The following is a 20,262-nucleotide window of genomic DNA, read 5'->3' on the forward strand; positions in this document are numbered from 1 at the left end:
GGTATATTCAATATTTTTTGTTAACACCATAATTCAAGTGCATCAATTTTTCTACAGTCTCCCTTATTTTTTGTGCAGCTTTCATGTGCATGTGAAGGTATTGAAAACACCGTAGCCTGGGTCAGACACACCCTAGTTTTCAAAGTGACATGTTTTGTCATTTCAAAGAGTTCTTTTGCAGCAGATTTGCCCAGTGCAATATCTCATCTGGTTTCTTGATTCCTCCTTCCATGGTCATTGATTGTGGATCCATGTGAAATGAAATCCTTGACAACTTCAATCTTTTCTCCATTTATCATCCATGATGTTGCTTATTGGTCCAGTTGTGAGGATTTTAGCTTTTTTTATGTTCAGACACAATTTATACCAAAGGCTGTAGTCTTTGATGTTCATCAGTAAGTGCTTCAAGTTGTTTTCACTTTCAGCAACCAAGTTGTGCCATACACATGTTTCACGTCCTTAATGAGTCTTCTTCCAGTCCTGATGCCTCTTTCTTCTTTATATATGTAGTCCAGCTTCTTGCATTATATGCTCAGCATCCAAATTGAATAACTATAGTCAAAGGATACAATCCTGACACACACCTTTCCTGATTTTAAACCATGCAGTATCCCCTTGTTCTGTTTGAACAACTGCCTCTTGGTCTATGTATAGGTTCCTCATGTGCACAATTAAGTGTTCTGGAATTCCTATTCTTCTCAATGTTATCCCTAATTTGTTATGATCCACATAGTTGAATGCCTTCGCATAGTCAATAAAACACAGGTAAACATCTTTCAGATATTCTTTGCTTTCAGCCAATGATATCCCTTTGTCCACATCTTCTGAATCCAGCTTGAAATTCTGGCAGTTCCCTGTCAATGTACTACTGCATCTGTTTTTGAATTATTTTAAGCAAAATTTTACTGGCACTTGATATTAATTACATTGTTCAATAATTTTTGTATTCTTTGGATCACCTTCTTTGGAATGGGCATAAATATGGATCTCTCACAATGGATTGGCCAAGTAGCTGTCTTCGAAATTTCTTGGAATAAACAAGTGAGTGTTTCCAGGATTGCATCCATTTGTTGGAACATCTCAGTGGGTATTAGGTATACTCTTGGGGTCTCACTTTTTTTTTTTTTTTGGCCAGTTCCTTCAGTGCAGATTGGATTTCTGCCTTCAATACCATTGGTTCTTGATTATATGCTACCTCTCAAAATGGTTGAATGTCTAACAATTCTTTTTGGTACAGTGACTCTATGTGTTCTTTCCATCTTCTTTTGATGCCTTCTGCATCACTCACTATTTTGTTTCTAGATTCCTTCAATATTGCAACTCAAGGCTTGATTTTTTTTCTTCAATTCTGGTACCTTGAGAAATGGCAAGCATGTTTTTTCTCTTTTGATTTTCTAACCCCTGGTCTTTGCATATTTCATTAAAGTACTTTACTTTGTCTTCTCGAGCTGCTCTTTGAAATATTCTGTTCAGATCTTTTACTTCACCATGTCTTCCATTTGTTTTAGTTGCTCTCCATTCAAGAGCAAGTTTCAGAGTCTCTTCCTATATTCATCTTTTTTCTTTCATGTCTTGTTAATGACCTTTTGCTTTCTTCATGTATGACATCCTTGATGTCATCAACAATTGATCTAGTCTTTGGTCATTGATGCTCAATCCACCAAATCTACTCTTCAGATGGTTTCCAAATTCAGGTAGGATATACACAAGGTTGTATTTTGGCTCTTATGGACTTGTAAAGATTGTAAAGTCACAATTTTTGTATCTTTAGAAAAGCCAGGTCTTCTGATGCAAAATTTAGCATTTTTATGACTATCCTACACTGACTCTCATGTTGTAGTAAAGTTTTTAATCATTGCTGGTGACAGCACATTAAAGTATTCAGTGTGGAGTACATTCAATGTTTTAAATTAGGCTGTGTAAATTTCACTATTCAAATGTTAATATAAAGATGGTTATAGATTTAAAAGGAGTCCCAGGGTGGCATAAATGGTTACAGTCTTGACTACTAGCCAACAGGCTGGCAGTTGGAACTACCCAGTGGAGCCTTGGAAGATAGGCCTGTCAATCTACTAAAAAGACACAGACTTGAAAATACTATGGAGAGTTCTACTTTGCATACATGGGGTTGTTATGACTGAAAACAAACAAACAAAGAAACAAAACAAAACCCACTGCCATTGAGTTGGATCTGACTCATAGAGACCCCTCCTTGGGTTTCCATGGAGGTATGTAGATTGTTCAACCTTCCTTCCAAGAAGTAGTTGGTGGGTTTGAACCACCAGCCTTCTGGTTAGCAGTCAAATGCTTTAGGCCCTACACCACCAGAGCTCCCAAGGACTGAAGGCTACTAAAAACAATAATAACAACAATAGATTTTAAAAACATCTTTCTTTCGCCTTCAGTATTGGTCACTCGCACAAACACTGAAAGAAAGGGCACATCTACTTCACAATATATTTCTTTTTTCTAAAGAATGCCACAACAGGAAGACCTATTTGCAAAGAGATACTTTGCTTTCTGTATCGCAATTGGAAAGCACAGCTAGTTTACTCTGTCTTAACTCCTGGCTCAGCGATTGATGTTTAAGAAAGAAGCTCAGTCTCCTAGAGTGAGTGGAGTTTACAGACTAGCCTTCAGCTTGTAGTTCCTATGTACCAGCCCTAGGGGAGGATAGATTTTATAAATAAAATATTTGTGAACAGCAGTAGTCACAGCATTATTACAAACTTAAAAAAAAAAAAAAAAAGATATCAAAGGGCATGGCTACATGAAGTGAGCAACAAGTCAGCATTTGCTTCTCTGAATCATCCAGGGCTACACACCACATGCAGGACTCGTTAGTGGGCTTAAAACAGAAAGGGGAGTTGTAAGCAAAAATTAGAGATGGCAGAAAATGTCACAGATTATAAATATACTTAGTGCCAATTTTCCAATCAGATTAGCATTATGATGTTAAGTATTCATGTTTCTGAAGCAATTATGGAGTACATTGGTGAAATCTTACATTCAAGTAATTAAAATCAAGTGATTTTGGGTTTAATTTGATCCTGCTGCAAATAGGCAGGCATAGTACAATATTACTTTACAAATAGCATACAGATAATTTTAGTTTAAACAAAATGATTGTTTTCAGGCAGTCTTTACTGTTGTTTGGAAAAGGTACCCCCCCCCCCCCAAGATGAAGGACTTGTATTTAGAGAAATGCTGGAGGGAAGAATTCCTCACTTGTCTAATTCTGTAGGTTGGTCTGGTTTCTGCCTTCATCCAGGTGCAACTGAGATATAAACGTAGGGTTCTGCATCACAGATATAAAGGTAGCTCAAAGAATGATTCAGAATTAAGTCTACTCTATTTTAGGAGCTAGTTTATCTCTCTCACTGCCCTCAAGTCAGATCCGACTCATAGCGACCCCTCCTTGGGTTTCCGAGGCAGTATCACTACGGAAGTAGATTGCCTAAACTTCCTTCCGAGGAGTGGCTGGTAGATTTGAACCACCAGCCTTCCAGTTAGGAGTCAAATGCCTTAGGCACTATGCCACCAGAGCTCCTAGTTTATCTGTAGAAGCTGTAATCCAAATTAATGTTTGGACTTAAAATGAGTCTATGCCTCTAGACTGTACATGTATTACAGTTTATTGAAATTGAACCCTCATGTTTAAACAGAATCAGATCCTGGATTTTATTTAGCGAAGTCTTTAGTCAGGTTCAGAGGTCTACTTATTTTATCATGCTCATGAATTTTTAGAATTCTATTTATTAGATGCGGCAGTGAGGCGGGAAAGGAGGGAGAGGACAGAAAAGGCAAAGGGGACCGGAATAGATTGAGGAGTCAGCTGCATGGATCCAGGTAAGGTTGGTTGGAGGGGTCCAACAGCTAAGGGAGACAAACTTGTCTGTCGGTTTGTCCTACTGTGGTGCCATGTTGCTGTGAGTCTTGAGGCTGTGCCACTGGTGTTTTAAACCCAGTGGGGTGCACATGGTGCACAGGTATCAGCCAGGCTTGCAGACTGAGACAGACTAGGAAGAAAGAGGAGGCCATCCACTTCTCAAAGAATTGCCAGGGAAAACCTTATGAATAGCAGAGAAACACTGTCTGATACATTACTAAGCAACTTTATGAATAGTCCGGAAACACTGTCCAATATAGAAGAGAAAGATGAGTCACTTAGCTTACAAAGCTCTCAAAGTAGGACTGGGCAAGAGCTGCATTATCAGAGTAAAATCAGCCTTACTCATATGGATAAGGTAAAGCTTTCAAGACCTCCATTTACTGATATGACACCACTCAAATTGAGGAGAAATAGCAGCAAACATCCATTAATAACTGGAACATGGAATGTATGAAGTATGAATCGAGGAAAATTGGAAGTTGTCAAAAATGAAATGGAATGCATAAAAATTGATATCTTAGGCATTAGTGAGCTGAAATGGACTGGTTTTGGCCATTTTGAATCAGACAACCATATGATCTACTATGCCGGGAACCACAGTTTAAAGAGGAATGGCATGGCATTCATTATCACAAAAGATGTTTCAAGATCTGTCCTGAAGTACAATACTGTCAGTGATAGGATAATATCCATATGCCTAAAAGGAAGACCTCTTAATATGACTATTATTCAAATTTATGCACCAACCACCGAAGCCAAAGATGAGGAAATTGAAGATTTTTATCAACTTTTGCAGTTTGAAATTGACTGAACATGTAATTAGGATGTGTTAATTATCACTGGTGACTGGAATGCAAAAGTTGGAAACAAAGAAGAATCATCGGTAGTTAGAAAATTTGACCTTGGTGACAGAAATAATGCTGGAACTCACATGGTAGAATTTGGAAGACCAACGACTTGTTCATTGCAAATACCTTTTTTCAACAACACAAACAGGGGATGTACACATGGACTTCACCAGATGGAATACACAGGAATCAGATCGACTACATCTGTGGCAAGAGGTGATGGAGAAGCTCAATATCTTCAGCCAAAACCAGGCCAGGAGCTGATTGTGGAACAGACCATCAACTGCTCATATGCAAGTTCAACTTGAAGTTCAAGACAATTAAAAGAAGTCCACGAGAACCAAAATATGATCTAGAATATATTCCTCCTGAATTTAGACACCATCTAAAGAACAGATTTGATGCATTGAACATCAATGACTGAAAACCAAAATAATTGTGGCATGACATCAAGAGCATCATCCATGAAGAAAGCAAGAGGTTGCTAAAAAGACAACAAAAGAAGAGAAGACCAAAATGGATGACAGAATAGACTCTGGAATTTGCCCTTGAGCAGAGAGTAGCTAAAGCAAATGGAAGAAATGACAAGATAAAAGAACTGGACTGAAAATTTCAAAGAGCAGCTCGAGAAGACAAAGCCAATTACTATAATGAAATGTGCAAAGACCTGGAGTTAGAAAACAAAAAGGGAAGAACATGCTCGGCATTTCTCAAGCTGAAAGAATTGAGGAAAGAATTGAAGTCTAAAGTTGCAATATTGGAAAATTCTAAGGGCAAAATATTGAATGATGCAGGGAACATCCAAAGAAGATGGAAAGAATACACAGAGTCACTGTACCAAAAAGAACTGGTCGATCTTCATCCATTTCAGGTGGTGGCATATGATCTAGAACCAATGGTACTGAAGGAGGAAGTCGAAGCTGCAATGAAGGAATTGGTGAAGAACAAGGCTCCAGGAATTGATAGAATACCCATTGAGATACTTCAACAAATGGATACTGCACTGGAGGCACTCACTCAGTTATGCCAAGAGATTTGGAAGACAGCTACCTGGCCAACTTACTGGAAGGGATCCATATTTGTACCCATTCCAAAGAAAGGTGATCCCACAGAATGTGGAAATTATCGAACAATATCATTAATATCACACACAAGCAAGATATTACTGAAAATAATTAAAAAACAATTGCAGCAGTATATTGACTGAGAACTTCCAGAGGTGCAAGCTGGATTCAGAAGAGGACATGGAACAAGGGATATCATAGCTGTGTCAGATGGATCTTGGCTTAAGGCAAATAATACCAGAAAGATGTTTACTTGCGCTTTATTGACTATGCAAAGGCATTTGATTGTGTGGATCATGACAAATTATGGATAACATTGAGAAGAATGGGAATTCCCGAACACTTGATTGTACTCATGAGGAACCTGTACCTTGACCAGGAGGCTGTCATTCGAACGGAACAAGGGGACACTGAATGGTTTAAAATCAGGAAGGGAGTGCATAAGGGTTGTATCTTTTCCCCATACTTATTCAATCTATATGCTGAGTAAATAATCTGAGAAGCTGTACTATATGAAAAAAAAACGTGGCATCAGGAGTGGAGGAAGAATCATTAACAATCTGAGATACGCAGACGATACAACTTTGCTTGCTGAAAGTGAAGATGACTTGAGGAATTTACTGATGAAGATTGAAGAACACAGTCTACAGTATGGATTACATCTCAATATAAAGAAGACAAAAATCCTCACAACTGGACCAATAAGCAGCATCATGATAAACGGAGAAAAGATTGAGGTTGTCAAAGAATTCACATTGCTTGGTTCTACAATTGACGCCAATGGAAGCAGCAGTCAGGACATTAGACGACGTGTAGCACTGGGCAGGTCAGCTATGAAGGAACTCTTTCAAGTGCTGAGGAGCAAGGATGTCTCCTTGAGGACTAAGGTACGTCTGACACAGGCCATGATATTTCCATTTCCTTCGTATGCATGTGAGAGCTGGCCAATGAATAAGGAAGACCAAAGAAGAGTTGATGTTTTTGAGTTGTGGTGCTGGCGAAGAATGCTGAAGGTACCATGGACTGCCAAAAGAACTAACAAATCTATCCTGGACAAAGTGTGGCCAAGATGTTCCTTGGAAGTGAGGATGGCCAGACTTCATCTCACCTACTTTGGTCATGTTGTCAGAGGGGACCATTCCCTGGAGAAGGATGTCATGCTTGGTAAGGTGCAGGGTCCACAAAAGAGGGGAAGGCCTTCGATGAGATGTATTAACACGGTGGCTGCAACAATGGGCTCAAGTATAGCAAGGATCACAGAGCTGGTGCGGGATTGGGCAGTGTTTCGTTCTGCTTTGCATGGGGTCACTATGAGTCGGAAATGACTCGACGGCACGTAACAACAACAACATTGTTTTTTAGCAGTTGGCCCCTGACTCCTGGTGACACCATGCATGATGAAACTGGTCCTGAGCCATCCTCATATTTGGTTGTGGATCAGACTGTGCTGATCCGTAGGATTTCTATTGTCTGATTTTTGGAAGTACATCACCAAGCTTTTCCTCATAGTTGGTCGTCTTAGTCTGGAAGCTTTGTTGAAAGCTATGTAGCAATTTAGTAACATGCATGCCTCCACTGATAGGTTGCCCATGAAATTTAAAATGATAGTATAGATGGCATTGGAGGCACTGTGTGGCACAAATGGTTAAATGCTGGGCTGCTCATGGAAAGGCTAGTGGTTCACATCCAGCCAGAGGGGCCTCAGAAGAAGGGCTTGGCAATCTACCATTGAAAAGTAAGCCATTGGAGACCCTGTGGAACACAATTCTACTTTGATATATTTGGAGTCATCATGAGTCAGAATCGACTGGAGGGCAATCGGTTTGGTTTTTTGGTATGGAAAGTATTAGCAAAACAGAAAAAAATTAGGTATCTGTATTCTAATGTGGCTTTGTTCAAAAAGTATTCTGTGGTCTGACTATCCAAAGTTTCACAGTCTGTGAAATGATTAAGACTGAAGTGATAGCTCTCTAATATGAGGAAGAAAAGTTGCCACGTGACTAAGTAGATTTGCAATGCAAGCAAACCATCTTCTGCACCATTCAATTGCAGATATAATCTTAGATGTACCAAGAGGAGGTTGACAGCTACATGGTGCCTTTATCTCTTTTTATAGTCTAAGCAATAGCCCTCAATTACACAAATTAGAGTAGGTCAATTAAAGAACACAGGGCAGAAAGATTACGAAGAAGATTCTATCTTGTGTCACAAATTATGCATGAAAAACACTTCTTTCTCTCCCATTTTTTTTTGAAGAATTGGTAATCTTTCCAGAACAAGTATATTCAAGCGAGCTTCTGATGCACACTTTGTACACTGCATGCATAATCGGTGTCGAAATCAGAGCTGAATGTTGGTGAATGATATTTTGTGAGTCAGGGTCAGAACCGCCTTGTATTCCTCTGGGTAAGATATGGGAGTTGCAGGAGATTTTAGTTGAGCATTATCCCTAAACAGACTTTTTTTTTCCCTTTTACTGTAGACTTGTCTCTGTTGCTGCCTTTTACTCACTTTTTCTTTGTGTAGTGTAGTATATACATAATTTAAATAACCAGGGAATGTCTCTGGGCTCAAAACCACCTGCTGGCTTATATTAGCTAATTAATGGTGATTTATCTGAATTACTAATTTGAGTGGAGCTGACTGCCTTTAGGAATTTGGGAAACGTTGTAAGAATTCTGATTAAAATTATGCCTTTGTGATGGACAGTGTCTGTAAAAGGCTTTTAAAATATGTTGCCTCTTAGCGTATTTCTTCTTTAAACTCTGCCAAATAAATGACCTTGTGTTGTTTTGTGACTCAAATCATGTCCTATGGTTAGCTTGCTTTCCTTTGTGATTCAATTTTATCTCTGTCAGGGTTCTTCTTATTTTGTTTCTTAGAGTTTGTTTGCCTAGTTTCAGAAGGCTTGGACTGCTTGAAAAATGGAACTGAACTCAAATCCATAGAGCTTAATCATTTTCACAAAAACTAATATAGTAGATTCATTTTGGCCAAAGTTATGTGTCAGGCTGGCCTGATTCCCAGGGCCTGAACGTGTGAATTTAATGGTGGTACCATGTACAAGGTAGGAATATAATAGAAACCTCTCAGCAGTATATCTATTGGATCAGTGTAATTTCTTTTTTTCTTTGCTTGTCTCAATGTCTCTTAAGGCAATGTAGTCTGTAGACAGCAAAAGCCGGCCATCTCTCTTTACTGTGATCACATGGCTATTACATTCAACCAAGAATCCCATTCTTGGGGAAGGTATATAGCAGACATCTGTTAAATACTCCGTGAGGGTTCACTGCAACATTAATTCTACTAATTTAACTGTGCTTTGTTCTGATTTCCAGAAAATGGTAAGTACGGAATACATGATTACTGCTTAGAGACTTAGATTTCAGAACAGTTTATCTAGCCTAGTCACTCGACCATAAAAAAGTAATTCAAGTAATGATAAAATGAATACAGTGCTTAGGGTGTATATTTCTTTCAGTTTCTACTTATTAGTTCACATATATCTTTTGAGAAGTAGGTACTTTTCATATATGTAAATTTTTATACTTAAAAAATTTTCACTATTAAAAGATAGTTATAGAAGAATTCAAGGAGGGCCAGTGAGGAGATGAGAATCTGAGTTCTCAGTGACCTGAGATTCTTAGCTTATATAATATTAAGGAGTGTAACAGAAGTATAATTTGCCACTGTTCCTCATTTCTGATACATTTCCTGGGCATGAACAATTTACCTTTTTTAAAAAAATATAAACAATATTGGCTATAATCTGTAAGAGTTATTTGACGATTAGTATAATGCTTTGTTGTTTCAACTTTGAGATACATTTATTTAGCTAAAGTTATTTCTAAATTTGAGTCCCTGGGCTGGTGCAAATTGTTAATGGCCTTGGTTGCTAACCAAAAGGTTGGAGGCTCAAGTCCATCCAGTGGTGCCTTGGAAGAAAGGCCTGGTGAGCTGCTCACCTCCCAAATATCAGCCATTAGGGACTCCATGGAGCACAGTTCTACTCCGACCCACGTGGGGTTGCCATGGATCAGAATCTCCTTGAAGCAAATGTGCATATGTTTGTTTAATTTTTGGTACTTTTGGATCTGAAGTTTATAATGAATTCCTTAGAGATGATGTTTTCATAGCAGTCAATCCTTTTGTATTGTCAATAGTTTTGCTCATCTCTTTGGTTACTTGAGTTAAGATTTTAGATACCTAGAATTTCTCTCATCTCTTTTAATTGTTTAACTCCCTGTTTTTTTTTTTTTTTTTTTAGGATTTACGAGGCATTTTAGCTATGCTTAAGGAGCTCTGGTGGTGCAGTGGTTAAGGCATTTGACTGCTAACCAAAAGGTCAGTGGTTTGAACCCATCAGCTTGCTCCACAGAAGCGAGATGAGGCAGTCTGCTTCTGCAGAGATTTACAGCCTTGGAAACCCAGTGGGGGTTACTGTGAGTAGGAATTGACTCAATGGCAGTGAGTTTGGTTTTTTGGTTTGAGCTGTGCTGAGTTCAGCCAGTTCTCTTGTCTGTTGCTTGTGCTCTGCTTTGGACATTCTCTCTTCGCTCTCAACTATGATTGCTTTAAACAAATGAGAAGATCTTTTAAACCTCTTCATTAATTTTATGTTGAAGAGTCATATATTACTGGGGATATGAATGAAAAATGATCATAATCTCCTGAGCCAACTTTCAAGGCATTTTAGTTCATGGCAATCCAATTAAAATCCAGCTCATTGCATGGTGGTTATACAGCTCAGCACGTTACTCCCTGTTTTAGCTTGAATGTACTATACAGTATGATAGACCATACCAGTGATCCATATTCAAATTACTGTTTAAGTAACTTTAACAGAGAGATCAAAAAGGGGTTGTTAAAGTAGAAGAGAAATTGAATTTAGGTTATTGTTCTTAAGGCAACACAATGAGCAGTTGTACTTATCTATTAACATTCAGATACCCAAAAAACCAAACCAGTTGCTGTCTAGTTCATTCTGACTCACAACGGCCCCATGTGTTACAGAGTAGAACTGGCTGTGATCTTTCTGAGGATTGCCAGGCCTTTCTTCAGAGGCACTTATGGGTGGGCTCGAACTGCCAACTTTCTGATTAGTAGTTGAATGCTTTCAGATAGATTTAGTTAAATGACACATTTTTTAAAAAAGATATAATCTTTCGGTGGTTGACTGACTGAGGGTAGACAGCATAGAAAGATGACTGAAATAAAGACCGTATCTATCAGTTTCTTTATCTTATCACTATCTACAGTAAGTTCGGAAAGTGGAAGTCCTATACCATGACCTTCAAACTTGCTGCACTTATAGACCTCACCAGAAAGCCTCTTCTTTTCAATCTGCACCTTATTCTTGTTTCAGATATGGTCCATTAATATTTATAGGCTAACCCCATAGAGGTTCTACACTTTGTTCTAGAGAAAAGATCACACTAAATAACAAGGTGGATGATTGTTAAGCCAGAGGGGAGGACAATTATGACACCTACCTGAACTTCATTCTCCCGTTTCAATCCTTTTTCTACAGCAATGCAACATAACGATGCTTCAAAAGCATCAAGTGGAGGCCATATCCAAAAAGCATCATAATCAAACCACATTTTCAGAGCTTAACAAGTGGATTTGAAGTTCTTGGTCATTTCTAACGCTCAGAACAAGTTTTGCATCAAGTATTCAATCAGCTTGTGATCTGTTCCATTTCAAGAGCGGTATCAGGGAAGAAAATAGACTCCAATTCATAGCTATTGTCTCATGCAAGGTTCTTATTAAAAACAGCATCTTTCTGTAGCCCAGAGGGCTGACAGCTTCTTCCAAAGCAGAAACGCTGCTCTAAGCTAACCTCAAGGGGCTGTTAGAGAGAGATGCAGCCTTCTCTCCTCTCACGGGGGGAGGGCGTGTGTCCGCGTGAGTTATAATATCATATCCTATCACAACTCCAAGCCTCAGTCACCCCAATAATTATATTCCTGAAGGCACTACTGACATTTAGTTCCCTGGGTAATTGGTTTATAAGAACTTAAAAAAGAACAATTAAGAAAAAAAATATGGGGGGGGGGGACTCTCTAAAATAGAACAAAATTGTAAACAAAAATGCAACCACTGCCATGGAGTCGGATCCGACGCATAGCGACCCCTCCTTGGGTTTCAGAGGTGGTATCTCTACGGAAGTAGATTGCCCAACCTTCCTAGAAGGAGAATACATATTCTGATACTGAGTTTTGTGGTTTTGTTTTGTTTGTTTTTAAAATTGTGCTCAAACATAGGTATCAATTGCTTCTATTATATCACTTGTGCTTGACATTTTATCTGCAGGTGATCAAAATATAATAAAGGGATCACTGCCAGACTGAGGTTCTTACAAAGTTGAGTAAAACAGTGCTTTGAGACATGGTGCTGAGAAACAGAAATGCACTGAATGAATTCAGTTCAAAAAGCATGTCCTGAGGTACCACTAATGTGAGTTTTTTTTGTCTGCTAAAAGTGAGAGTAACTGTAGAACAGATTATTTTTTTCTTTTTCTTCACCAAGGTCATTCGTTTTCAGTTTCTTGATTAGACTATTTTACCTTCCATGAACAAGCTTGTTGACTTTCTGTTTGGCAATATTCATTACCTTGTTAACCAAACAAAAGGCATTATTGTTATGTTAGACTTTACTATACTTTAAAGTACTTTTTTTTTTTTTTGATCATCATTGCATAGATCAAAGAAATAAAAACGTGGAAGAATTTTAAGGTATATTTTTAAAGAGTTGGCATTGCACAACTTAACGGCATAAACATATGGATAGATATGTTTGCAGGTGTATTATTTTTAAAATTACTTAATACATTACAGCCTCTGTCTCTCTTTCTCTCTATATATACATGTAGAAGTGTATGTATTAAAGCAAATTTACATGGAAGATGTAACAATTTTCACAGAAACTATTTTTAAGGTTAGTTTAGAAATTAAATGCCCAGTTGTTTTTCCAAAAGAAACTAAAAATCACAAGCTAACATTTAGGCTAAAAGCATTCAACTTTCCAGGTTTTAATTTCCAACTTGGGAACAAAAAGCTCTAATTTTTTATATTATATTATTGCAAAATGGAGAGCATTTTATTTATTTTCTTCCTGAAAGCACTTCTACATATTCAGGACATGATCTTTCAATGATAACAAGGCATTCTTTGCGCCTAGTTAGGCACCAAGTCTTGCATTGATCTGGCATATAATGTGGCCTAAAATCAAGTGTATGGACTATATAGGCAGCCTTCAAATGACAGGCTGACCTGGGTATTTTACTGGATTTACCATTTTGAATGGTGATGATACTGCATGGCTGGGAGGAAAAATACTCTTGGTGTGGGAGTGCAGATTCAAAGGGTATAAATCAACTGTCAGTAACATTGACTGAAATGTTTTTAAAGCTTAACTCTCTAGGGGGCCTGCTGCTCAGAATATATGGCCTATACTATAAAAACACACACAGGTCAGGAAGCTGGATTCTCTGTGAGCAGAGAACACTAAGGGCAAGTTGGGGGTTTCAGAAATGGAGTGAATCCGGGGAGCAGAGTGTTCCTGAGGAAAAACATTGTTTACTCACATCCAGAGTCTTAGTTCAGCTGTGCTCAGCTAAATGTGAGAAAGAAAGCAATCAGATTAAGCTAAGCATTTCCAAGGTATGAATGGACATAGCCTTTTTATAGATGTTTGTATTTAAAATCTAATGTTTGTTAACTGAAAGAGACAATTACTGAACCTTAAACGGGGCACAAGATGTAAGCAAATAACTCTGACATATGAGGAACGATGCTTTTGATCAGATTATTATATCCAAGCCTGGTCTTTGGGTTGGCATCTACTTTTATTAGTTATCCTCCATTTATTAGTTACTATTTCAGTTTCTTCTATTTCTCTAGGCTGACTCGACGGCACACAACAACAACAACAACAACATACCAATAAAAAGGAGCTCTGGTAGTGAAGTGCCTAAGGCACTTAACTGCTAACCAGAAGGCTGGCAGTTCAAACCCACCAGCCACTCCTCAGAAGGAAGGTTGGGCAAGCTACTTCCATAGTGATATTGCCTCAGAAACCCAAGGAGGGGTCGCTATGAGTTGGGTCAGACTCGACGGCACAAAGCAGCAACAAGATAACAGTAAAAACAACTAGTTGCCATCAAATGGACACTGACTCATGGGAACACCATGTGTGTCAGAGTAGAACTGTGCTCCACAGGGTTTCCAATGACTGATTTTTTACAAGTAGATCACCAGGCCTTTCTCTCAAGGTGCCTCTGGGTGAATTTCAACCGGTAACCTTTGGTTTTGCAGCCAAGTGTGCCAACCTTCTGTGCCACCCAGAACAACTGCACCGATTAAAAAACAAAATAAAAAACCCCTGCTGTTGAGTTGATTCTGAGTCATACTGACCCTGTAGGATAAAGTGGAACTTCCCCATGAAGTTTGCAAGGCTGTCACTGGAAACAGACTGCCACATCTTTCTCCTGCAGAGTAGCTGGTGGATTCAATCTGCTTACTTTTTTGGTTAGCAGCTGAGCGCTTAACCACTGTGCCACCAGGGCTCCTTCTCTATACCCATAGGACTCTAAAAATATAAATTTTACTTTTTTTCCCCATTAAAAAAAATTATTGTGATTTCGGTGAAAGTTTTCAGAGCAAATTCATTTTTGATACAGCAGTTCACACACATTTTGTCTCATGACATTGACTGCAATTCCCCACAGTGTAACAGCTCTCTTCCCACTCCCTCCTCCTCTTGCCTGTGTCCTTCCCTCCCATGCACTCCTGCTCCCTGAGCTGTCTCCCTGTGCAAACACTGCACTTCTGTTCTTCCATGATTGATCGCTCCAAGTAGTGTATGTACCTGACGTAAATGTTCACCCCACATGCCTGTCTATTGTTTGGCTAGAAACCACATTTCCCAACAGTTTTGTAGAATTGATGGTGGGTGAGGAGGGCTTCATTATTTGGAGGAGATGAGGAGGGCTTCATTATTTGGAGGAGATAAGTAGGGTATATATTTCTAAGTAAATATTTTAATATGTTTATTATTTGTGGACTACTTTGATTAACAAAAATAAACAAGAAAATTGAATCAACATTGCTTTTCAAAGTGGGCTTGTGGTGTTAAATTCCACTGCAGTGGTTTTCAGAACTGGGACAAATGGCATTGTATACAGGTATACTTCAGCATTAGATATTATGGGATCTTTGGCAGGGTATGAAATTGCATACCTTTAACCTTTTCTCAACTGATTTATAAGCCAAAGAAGAAATAAAGCCTCTAGTTAGGCTAGAAGGAAATAAATATGTGTCACTAGTTAGGAATTGTCAAGGAGGGGGTGAATAAGTGTTACTACAAGTAGGCATTCAGGAGTTGTTCAGTTCTTAAATGAAGTTTTTACGATGAAAGAAAATAGGTCATTGGTAAATTCCTACTGAAATTAGTTTGGATTCATTCACTAAATCCCGCTGATAAACAGAACACTTAGCCCATCATGTAGCCATTGTTTTAGCCACTTGGCCTTGCAGATTTTCAGAGCTTCCCTAGTTTGCCTTCATAATCTGTGAATCATAAACTTTTGATGTGAGGGAAGAATCTTCTCTTGTGATCTTAGTGCAAAAAAGGTTGTTCATTATATTTTAAATCATTCCCTTGCAGTTAATCGTATCTCAGCTCCAGAATCAGACAGCCCTGGTTCAGTCCTAGTCCTACCACCTACTGGTTGGGTCATGGGGTCAAATTACTTAACCTCTCTAAGCCTTTGTTTTCTCCCCCATCTCCATTTGTGCTGTTTTTGACAACTACCCTTGATCCCTCACTATTGCGTGCTGATCACCAATGCTTTACATCTTTCTCTACCTTTCTTCTCTCCCAAATGAAAACTTATTGCTTTGTCCATTTGCTTCAGGGCCTTGCTAATGTGTTAGCTATGTAACAATTCCCTACAGATAACAAAATGCCTTAATTTAGTGGAAGCAGACACTCCTTTTTAATGATAATAACTTATATTTGTATAAAGCCTTATAATTTACAAAATGTTTACACATGTATAATCCCATTTTAGCCCCGAAGTAGGATATTATTATCTACATTTAGTGGACAAGGAAACCTACGTGAGAAAGAAGTCAAGGGATTTTCTTAAGGTCACAAACATAATTTAGGAGTCAAGTTTCAGGTCAGTGGACTCTAATCAATAATGTACTCTGGGAGTATTAAAAAATGAGGAAACTTCAGACCTGAAGGATGGACTGATGCTGCAAAAATAACAATGGTCTAAGGAGAAGTCCTATCACTTATAGCTAGATGTTTGTTAAGGTAATCTATTGAATCTGCCCGTCCTTCAATTTCCCCACCTTTAAAATCTAAGGTTTAGATAAGGTGATCTCTTAAATCCATTTCAGCTTTAATACTCTATTCCATAAATCTATGAACATATGCTTCATAGCGGCAATCTCTATGCCAATATTGTATTTAATTTCCTTTTCAGTTTAGGTCCATAGTTTATTTGGAGAATTTAGTTTGTCAACAAGTACAATAATTACTTCAAAATGTAATGTAAATGATGTTTTTAAGAGGGTAGGAAATAGAAAATTGAGTATTAAATTTGAAGATTCAAAAAGGAGACTGCAGCTATCACTTTTCCTTGAGCAAGTAACAGTCCTTCTGTGAGTTGTTCTCTGTATCCAAAAGTACTCAGTTTTAGGAGGGATGTACCTGGAGTAATGAAAAAGGATGGGAACACTGTCTCTCTCAGCCAAATCAACTCTGCCTATCAATACATATGGAAATAAGACCATCACAATTCCCATGGATTAAATTTTTAAAAATGAGATGCAAAACAATATTAAGCCATGCAGTCAATACTGATATTGCCTAGGTTAAATACAATTCTCTATTTCTATAAACTGTCCAAGAAAAACTGGTCCAATTTTATATGACAGGCTAAAAGCAAAATTAAAGAAAAAGATGTTTTGAAGGTTTTGTTTCTTCCCATTAACACAAGTAGGCTGGCTGGGCTGGGAAACTGTGATGGAAATATTAGAGCTGTTGTGCCTGAAAAAAATGCAGTGATCATTTCATTCTTCCTGTCTTTTAATGCTCCAGGGTTTTGGAGACGAATAGGAGCAATAAGTTCACTTTGCAGAATTAATGCAGTAATTCTTTATCATAAGAGCAGAGCATTACCTCAATCTGATTTTGCTACGAAATGGTTCAAAGTCTATTTTTAATGATGGCCCTAATTTGTTAACACCTTTTAAATTATTAATCCCCTTTATATTCAAGTAGTTATTGCATGTCATAACAATGTATCTATGCAGGGAAATTTAATAGTATTTTCTAGATGTCAAGAAAAGGCTTGTTCTGCAAAATGCTATTAAAACTGATAATGAGGTAAATATTTGCCATAGCAAACACTGAAATTACTATATCAATCAGCATTGGGCTCTCTTATTCAATAAACAGAAATTAACCTATTAACTATGCCTAACTTTCAGCAACGAAATGGTTGCTTTCAAGCATTTCTTCCCCTTCAAATCTTTTCTTAAAAGTACATATTACCCTATAAGCTCAGATTTTGAATCTAATCCTTAATAGTATTTATAGCTGAAATTCTGAATGTACACAAGACATAAAGTCATGAATACTTTGCTTGAGTGATTGCAAATATTTTTGACTTTCATTTCAGATAGATATCGACTTACAAGCAATAGAAAAATATTATATCAGATACAAAATAAAATACTCAAATTTTTAAAACACATATCAGAATCTTTTCCTGATTTACAGAAGTCTCTTTTATAAGATTTTTCTCTTGATTTACAGAACTTTTTTTTGGTAAGATTTTTCACTTCCTTTAAAGGAGCTCTGGTGGTGTAGTGGTTAAGACATTTGGTTTCTAATCAAAAGGTTGGTGGTTTGAACCCACCAGCTACTCTGTGGAAGAGAGATGGGGCAGTCTGCTTCTGTAAAGATTAATAGCCTGGGAAACTCAATGAGGGTTACTGTTGTTATGTCCCGTGGAGTCGGACCTGATTCATAGCGACCCTTCCTTGGGTTTCCGAGGCAATATCACTAGGGAAATAGATTGCCCCATCTTCCTTCCGAAGAGTGGCTAATGGGTTTGAACCGCCAGCCTTCTGGTTAGCAGTCAAGTGCCTTGGGCACTATCAAAATTGACTCAATGGCAGTGAATTTAGATTTGATTTTTGGTTTTATCAGCTATGGGGTTTAGCTAAAGTGTAACTACAAAAATATATTTTTCAGACAATAAAATAAAAGGTATTTTTTTAATGCATGCCCAGAAAAAAAGATTAAGATCTCCAAACATTTTACACATTTTTAAAAACAAAAGAATGTAAGTCCCAATTTCTGTGATTTAATTAATACAGAACAAATATGCTGTCTGTCTTTATGTAGTAAGTAGGCATTAAATCCAGTCGTCATCTTAGAGCACATGTGGGCTGACACTGAGTGTTGTACAAAAGTGACCCAGTATTTAGTTCTGAAAGTTTTCTCTTACTCCCCATTACAGTTTAAGGAAATTTGTGTATTTCCTTCATAATGTTCATAATGTTTCATAATTTGTAAATTTGTAAAAATAAAAAAAAATTGTGCTGCACACTCTAGCTAATCATTTGAAATAGGGAAGACTAATGTTAACATTCAAATGATGAGTACAGAAGATTATACATGGTGTTGTTATTGTTAGGTGCCATTGAGTAGGCTCTGGCTTATGGTGACCCTATACAGAGCAGAACGAAACAGTGCCTCGTTCTGCGCCATCCTCACAATACTTGCAATGCTTGAGCCCAATGTTGCAGTCACTGTGTCAATCAATCTCCTTGAGGGTCTTCCCTTTTTTCACTGACCAAGCATGATATTCTTCTCCAGGGAATGGCCCCTTCTGACAACATGACCAAAATAGGTGAGATGAAGTCTGGCCATTCTTGCTTTTAAGGTGCATTCCAGTTGCACTTCATCAAGGACGGATTTGTTCTTTCTTCTGTCTTTCCATCATATTTTCAGAATTCTTTGCCAAATCCACAATTCAAAGTCATCACCTCTTCTTCAGGCTTCCTTATTCATTGCTCAGCTTTCACATGCATATGAGGCGAATGAAAATATTATGGCTTGGGTTAGGTGCATCTTAGTCTTCATCTTTGCACCTTAACACTTTAAAGGGGTCTTTTGCTGCAGATTTGCCCAGTGCAATACAATATCTGATTTCTTGACTGCTGCTTCCATGGACATTAATTTTGGATCCAAGTAAAATGAAATCCCTGACAACTTCAATCTTTTCTCCATTTATCGTGATGTTGCCTACTGGTCAAGTTGTGAGGATTTTTGTTTTCTTTTTGTTGATGTGTATTCCATACCAAAGACTGTAGTCTTTGATCTTCATCAGTTAGTACTGAAAGTCGTCTTCACTTACAGCAAGTGCGGTTGTGTTGTTAGCATATCGCAGGTTGTTAATGAGTCTTTCTCAAATCCTGATTCCACATTCTTCTTTATATAGTCCAGCTTCCTGGATTATTTGCTCAGCATACAGATTGAATAAATATGAAGAAAGGATACACTCTTGATGCACACCTTTCCTAATTTTAAACCATGCAGTATCCCCTTGTTCTGTTTGAACAACAGCCTCTTGGTCTATGTACAGGTGCCTCATGAGCATTTAATTGTGTTCTGGAATTCCCATCCTTTGCAATGTTGTTTATCATTTGTTACGAGCCACACTATCAATGCCTTTGCATAGTCAGTAAAATACAGGTAAACATCTTTCTGATATTCTTTGCTTTCAGTCAAGATCCATCTGACATCAGCAATGATATCTCGTTTCACGTCATCTTCTAAATCCAGCTTGCATTTCTGGAAGTTCTTTGTCAATATACTGCTGCAACCATTTTTGAATTATCTTCAGCAAAATTTTACTTGCATATGATATTGATATTGTTCAATAATTTTCACATTCTATTGGATCACCTTTCTTTGAAATGGGCGCAAATATTGACCTTTTTCAGTTGATTGGCCAGGTAGTTGTCTTCTAAATTTCTTGCATACATACATTGTTGTTGTTGTTATGTGCCATCGAGTCAGACTCAACTCATATTCCGAGGCAGTATCACTATGTAAGTGGATTGCCCCATCTTCCTTCCGAGGAGTGGCTGGTGGGTTTGAACCGCCAGTCTTCTGGTTTGCAGTCAAGTGCCTTAGGTACTACGCTACCAGAGCTCCCATACATACATATAGTTAACCATAATAAAAATAATAGAAGTTATTTGGTGGTAGTGCCTAAGGCGTCTGACTGCTAACCAGGAGGCTGGTGGTTCAAACCCATCAGCCACTCCTCGAAAGGAAGGTTGGGCAATCTACTTCCATAGTGATATCACCTTGGAAACCCAAGGAAGGGTTGCTATGAGTCAGATTCGACTTGATGGCAGTGAGG

The sequence above is a fragment of the Orycteropus afer genome, unplaced genomic scaffold, assembly GCF_000298275.1.
Source record: "Orycteropus afer afer isolate SDZICR_OR568_19922 unplaced genomic scaffold, OryAfe1.0 scaffold00120, whole genome shotgun sequence".
Taxonomy (NCBI): Eukaryota; Metazoa; Chordata; class Mammalia; order Tubulidentata; family Orycteropodidae; genus Orycteropus; species Orycteropus afer.